Here is a 7,169-nt window from a genome sequence, read left to right on the forward strand (position 1 = left end):
TTAAATGTGAGGAGATCAATTGTATTGAGCATTAGCATAGGCGCTTTTGCTAATTTTGTTTCCATTGTAATTCGTATGCATACATGTTAGAACATGACCATTTTTACGTGGTGGCGCGCGCCAGTAGTCCAGGGAGGCTGAGGCAGGAGAATCGCTTAAGCCCGGGAGGCGGAGGTTGCGGTGACCCAAAATCGCGCCACTGCACTGCAGCCTGGGTGACAGGGAGAGCCTGTCTCAAAACAAAAGGAAACAAACAAAAAATTTAGTGTTTTCTGGAAAGAAAAGCAAGAGTAGAGGACAAGCTCTAAAGCAAGAGAGTCTTGGCTCATTCGTTAGCTGCGTGATCTTGACCTCTCAGAGCCTCAGTTTTCTTATCTCTAAAACGTGAGTAATAACAGCAATAACAGTATCTCCTACTTCAAAATATGTTTAGAATTCAGTCACCTGATGATAATCAATAGCCCTTTGAGTGGCTCTGTCACAGAAGAGGCACCCAGTAAATGATAGAAAATTAAAATACAAAATGTTTCAACTCATGTACAATATAGCTGACCAGGGACATCAGAGAGGTAGATGTTCCAATACCAGCTCTTTGAAAAAAACACCTAATCCCCTCTTATGTAGCTAATGAGGATTTCTCCCTGAAAGGGATTTCAGTTAAAGTCGCTAGAAATACAGGGAGCTCCCTTAAAAGAGGGAGATAATTTACGTGGAAGGTCCACTCACATATGATTTTTTAAAGATAGTTTACCTGGAAGCTTCACTGAAATATGATTTTTTTAATATAAATACTGAAAAATGTCACTTTTATTCAGGAAGTAGGGGAGATTCAAGTCATATAGATTCCTACTCGAAATTCTTGACACCTGACTTTCCAGGATCACATTTTCATATGTAGACCAGTTTCCTCTTGGTTTCTTCAGTTAAGTCAAAACTACACATCCCTCTTTCCCCATATATTTTTGCTCATTAGTGTATTTCTTGAGCTGTTTTCATTCAAATATGAAATTTTTTATGAAAGATCACTACCCACTGTGTGAAAACATTTTGTACTTGAAATAACCATCCCAGTGAGGGTCAGGAAAACACTTCAGATCTACTTTACACAGTTAGAGGACTTTACAAACTGAGAAGATTATCATACCACCATCTCCATAAGTATTCAAAATAAAAACGATAGTTTTTAAAAGCTGCTTAAGGGCTGGGCACCGTGGCTCATATCTGTAATCCCAGCATTTTGGGAGGCCAAGGCGGGATAATAGCTTCAGGCTAGTAGTTCAAAACCTGCTCTGTGGCCAGGCATGGTGGCTTACACCTCCCAGCATTTTGGGAGGCTGAGGCAGGTGGATCACCTGAGGTCAGGAGTTCGAGACCGGCCTGGCCAACATGGCGAAACCCCGTCTCTACTAAAAACACAAAAATTAGCTGAGAGTGGTTGCATGTGCCTGTAATCCCAGCTACTGGGTAGGCTGAGGCAGGAGAATCACTTGAACCCCCCCAGAGGCGGAGGTTGCAGTGAGCCAAGATCGCGCCATTGCACTCCAGCCTGGGCGACAGAGGGAGACGCCATCTCACAAACAAACAAACAAACAAACCAGCTCTGGCAACAAAGCAAGACCTCATCTCTACCAAAAAAAACTAAAAAAATTAAAAATAAATAAATAAAAATTAGCTGGACATGGTGGCACGCACCTCTTGTCCCAGCTACTCTGGAAGCTGAGATCATACCACTTTACTCCAGCCTGGCTGACAGAGTGAGATGCTCTCTTAAAAAAAAAAAAAAAAAATTATTAAAACTGCTTTTAAAAAGTGTAGTGCAATACAATACTGATTTTTTTCCTGTGATGAGTGCTTTGATCCTTTTTAAAAATATATCAAATTTCACACACACACAAAACATTGGTTCCTCTATTTTATTGGTGCCGTATGTTTATGTCTATCCATTGGGTAATCTCAAACTACTTATCTCAAAATTATAGGAGGAATCACTTTTGGTTATCTACTTATATAAAATTCTGAGGGCTGGATGGTATTCAGGTTATTTCTAGGGCCCAGTGTACCTTTCTGCGCTTACACTCTGGCTCTGTCACCCAGGCTGGAGTGCAGTGGCCCGATCTCGGCTCACTGCAAGCTCTGCCTCCCGGGTTTACGCCATCCTCCTGCCTCAGCCTCCTGAGTAGCTGGGACTACAGGCGCCCGCCACCTCGCCCGGCTAGTTTTTTGTATTTTTTAGTAGAGACGGAGTTTCACTGTGTTAGCCAGGATGGTCTCAATCTCCTGACCTTGTGATCCGCCCGTCTTGGCCTCCCAAAGTGCTGGGATTACAGGCTTAAGCCACCGCGCCCGGCCGGGTCATATTTTTATTCCTGGTATATGAAGACAATAGCTAGTACTTCTTCAATCTGAGGTTATACTGGAAAGTAAATTTCATGAACCTGGGATTTGTCTGTCTGGTTCTCTGCTGTATCATTAGCTCCTAGGACAGAGTCTGGCTTGTGGCAGACGATAAATACCAGGAAATTAGAAATAAGCCAATAGCTTAAATGAGGTTTTCAATTGACAACTAAGCAGGGCCTAAAATTCAATCAAGACAACAATGAATGTGTTTTCTGAAGGCGATTGGTTTGACTGGTACCTCCAAAAGGACAGTTCAGAGAGTCTGAAACAGAAAAGTGTCTCTGGACTTGCTGGAGCAGAGGTAGCCTGACCATCGGGACAGCAGAGAAAGTGGAAATCGAGGCAACAGGCTTTCAGAAGTCAGTGATATCAGCAATTAATATAATCCAGCCACTTCCTCTTGCTTTGAGTCTCTTTTTGTTATCCATTTTGTATATGGGCAGCTTGTGGCTTGAAATAACTTTCAGTTCTTTTGTTGCTCACAGTTCTCTGCTCCTTGCAGTGGCTGCTGGGTGGCTCAATGGGAGTGGAACCTTTAACATGGCCCCACTCCCAGGTGTGGGTCCTGGGTAATGGCTCTGCTGGGGGTGCTTTGGTTCATTTCCCATTGCCTCTTCATCCATGTAGACTGTCCACATTCAGCAGTCAGACTGAGCTTCTTTGAATGGTGGTCAGCCTCCAGGAGGAGGAAGTGAAATTGCAGTGCTTCTGAAGAATTAGGCCCAGAAGTCAATGCAAGACACACACAGCACCCACCTAGATTCAAATGGAGGAAAATTCTATTCTACCTCTTGAGGGGAGAAGTATCAAAGCCAAATTGCAAAAGGGCCCTTGAAATGGAAAAGTCCAGGCTTTCGTGGAACCCTTTGATTATTCTAGGAGGTTCTATGAAGAGATGGCTGCCAGGCGGAATCATCTGGCCAATGAATGCTGGGAACACTACATTTTCATATGCCTGTAGTTACATTTTTTATAATTTGACTTTCTGCTGTACACGCTAATAACTATGGTTGCCATAAGCTGGTCCACTCATCTATGGCCATCTCTTGGGTGTATTCACAAATCAGACTTTTGTACCTACAAAGCTGGGGCAGTTCCTGGGATCCTTAAGATCTGGTGATCTGACCAAGGGACACATACTTTGGGGCTCTGTCTGAAATAGCCTGTGGCCTTCACACAGACGTTCATTCATTGATTCATTCAATACACTCATACACACACACACACACACGAGTTTCTAGACACTGTTCTAGGGTTCTAGATACTGCACTAAGACCTTGGTGTACAGAAAGACCAACAAGGTCTTGCTCTCAGAAAGCTCAGAAAGTTGGTGTCTTGGACACTAGGATGGGGCCCCAGGGCACACAAGAAAATGTTATAATAGAATCAGGACAGGGATGCTTTTGTCTTCATTGGGTCTGAGGTGTTTCTGGTTTAGAGCCGTAGAAACCCAACAACTCCAAACTTGATGGGCACAATGCATCAGAGGGAGAATTGGTTTTTAAAACAAAAGTTACTTTGGGCTGGGCATGATGGCTTATGCCTGTAATCCCAGCACTTTGGGAGGCCCAGGCGGGTGGATCACTTGAGGTCAGGAGTTCGAGACCAGCCTGGCCAACACGGCGAAACCCCATCTCTGCTAAAAGTACAAAAATTAGCCAGGCGTGGTGGGGGGTGCTTGTAACCCCAGCTGCTCGGGAGGCTGAGGCAGGAGAATCACTTGAACCCGGGAGGTGGAAGTTGCAGTGAGCCAAGATCATGCCACTGCACTCCAGCCTGGGCAATAGAGCGAGACTCAGTCTCAACAACAACAACAACAAAAGTCTGCAGTCATGTACAGCAATGTCCTAGACCTTCACATTCACTCACCACTCACTGATGCACACCAGGCAACTTACAATCCTGCAAGTTCCATTCATGGTAAGTGCCTTATTCAGGTGCTAATCTTTTTTTTTTTTTTGAGATGGAGTTTCACTCTTGTTGCTCAGGCTGGAGTGCAATGGTACAATCTCGGCTCACCACAACCTCTGCCTCCTGGGTTCAAGCAGTTCTTCTGCCTCAGCCTCCCGAGTAGCTGGGATTACAGTCATATACCACCACACCTGGCTGATTTTTTTTGTATTTTTAGTAGAGATGGGGTTTCTCCGTGTTGGTCAGGCTAGCCTCGAACTCCCATCATCGGGAAATCCACCCACCTCAGCCTCCCAAAGTGCTGGGATTACAGGTGTGAGCCACCACACCTGGCTCAGGTGCTAATTTTTTATACCACATTTTCACTGTATCTTTTCCATGTGTAGATAGATTTAGATACAGAAATACTTACCATTGTGTTACAATTGCCTGCGGTGTTTAGTACAGTCACATGCAGCACTGGTTTGTAGCCTAGGCACAATAGGTTGTACCATACAGCACAGGTGTGCAGTAGGCTGTACCATGTAGGTTTACGTTTGTGCCCTCTGTGATGTTTGCACAATGACAAAATTCCCTAACAAGGCATTTCCCAGAACGTATCCTTGCCATTAAGCGGTGTATGACTCTACACCAGAAACCAGAAAGAAAGAAGAAAGGAAAGTAACTCAGCCTGGCTCAGGCTTGGAGAGGCTGCAGCTCTGCCGTAATTAATGCCACCCAAGCTTTGTCACCTTTAGAACCTCAGGGCCAAGCAGGTGCCCAGGAATTCGTGGAGCTCAGTTAGTGTATACTGAGGGCATGGAGCATCTGCCCAGCCTGAGTCACCCCAGGCTGCCATCCCCAAATACCACAGACTGAGTGGCTTCCCCAAGACATCAATTTTCTCAGTTCTGGAGGTTGAAAGTCCAAGATCAAGGTGTGGGCAGGGCTGGTCTCTCTCTCCTGAGCCCTCTCTCCTTGCAAATGGCCTTCCTCTTGCGGTATCTTAATGTGGTCTTTCCTCTGTGCTCACATGCCCTGGTGTGTCTCATGTGTCCTAATCTCCTCTTCTTATAGGGACACCAGTGAGCTTGGATTAGGATCTACCCTCACAGCCTCGTTTAATTAATCATCTCCTTAAGGGCCCCATCTCCAAATGTCGCATCGTGAGGCACTGGGGATTACAGCTTCAACAGGTGAGTTTTGACCAACCTGGCCAACATGGTGAAACCCCATCTCTACTAAAAATACAAAAATTAATCAGGCATGGTGGCGGGCGCTTGTAATCCTAGCTACTGGGGGGGCTGAGGTAGGAGAATTGCTTGAACTCGGGAGGTGGAGGTTGCAGTGAGCCGGGATCATGCCACTGCACTCCAGTCTGGGCGACAGCCTGGGTGACAGCGCAAGAATCCGTCCAAAAAAAAAAATAGGAATGGTGTCAGAGAGGGCTTCTCACAGAACATATGCCACGATTCGGATTTAGAAAAAATTGAGAGATTTCCAGGATGGCAAGATGAGGAAGGCTATTCTATCCAGAGCGGGAGGCATGGAGACAGGAAAGATAGGAGTGTGCCAAGAAGCGACAGGATACACAGCAGTTCACTGAGGGTTCACGTCATCATACGCACACTTTCCACACACGTGTCCAGATCACCTGCTCCTCCCAGCGCTCTTGTGAGGTGTAGCCTATTGCTATTCTCATTGCACAGATGAGAAACTGAGGCTGAAAGGGCTTACTTGCACAAGATTACAAAACTAAGTGATGCAGTTAGCATGCACACCCCGGCTGCTTAGTTGCTGAGTTCACATTCCTCCCAAGCCACTATTTCGCCTCAAACAGTTGCTATTACTGTAGGATACATTCAGGATGAAGTAGGATGGAGGAGGGTCGGCGAAGAGGCTGGCAGTCGGCGAAAGTCACAACATGAAGGACGTTGGGGGTTTCCTTTGATCCTTTCGTGCTTTCATCCTGCAGTCCTGCCTCCAGTTCTCCGGGGTCAAAGGACCGGGCGCAGAATCGGGTCCTGGAGGAGTGCGATGCGCGCCCGTGGTCACTAGAGGGCGCAGAAGCGCGGGCCCTGGGGAAGGCTGAGCCAGGAGGCGGGATCTCAGATCGCTGCGAGTTTGATTTATTCTCAGGGATCTGAGAATTCTAGAATTCTTCAGTTTAACACTTTCCACTGAAGGTATTGTAAAATCATGCACACAATCACTGCAGGGCTGAGGGGGACCCTTACATAACTAGGAATGCCCCTCGAGTCAGTGTCCACATTTGCATTCCTGTTTATGGCGCTAATGGTGCCATATGATCCCCAAAGGACCAGAGTTTACTGTTAAATTCTTCACTCAAACTGGAGCTCAGAGATACGTTCTCAGGGGCCTCAACGTGTGTGTGTGTGCCTGTGTGTATGTGTTATGTGAGTCTGTGTATGTGTGTCTGTGTTGTGGGTATATGTCTGTGTGTATGTGTGGGGGGTGTGTGTGTCTGTATGTGTTGTGTGTGTGTCTGTGTATGTGTGTGTGTGTGAATGTATATGTGTATGTGTGTGTATGTCTGTGTGTATGTGTAGGGGGTGTGTGTGTGTCTGTATGTGTTGTGTGTGTCTGTGTATGTGTGTGTGTGAATGTATGTGTGTATGTGTGTGTATGTGTGGGGTGTATGTGTGTGTCTGTATGTGTTGTGTGTGTGTCTGTGTGTGTGTGTGAATGTAGGTGTGTGTGTGTATGTGTGGGTTGTGCATGTGTGTGTGATTGCATGTACGTGTGTGTATATGTGTGTGTATGTGTGTATGTATGTTTCTCTGTGTGTGTGAGCATGTGTATGTATGTTTGTGAGTGTGTGTATGTGTGTATCTTTCATTTAATTGGGTTCTTTATGTTAC

Source organism: Chlorocebus sabaeus, chromosome 16 (genome assembly GCF_047675955.1).
Source record: "Chlorocebus sabaeus isolate Y175 chromosome 16, mChlSab1.0.hap1, whole genome shotgun sequence".
In the NCBI taxonomy this organism is placed as follows: domain Eukaryota; kingdom Metazoa; phylum Chordata; class Mammalia; order Primates; family Cercopithecidae; genus Chlorocebus; species Chlorocebus sabaeus.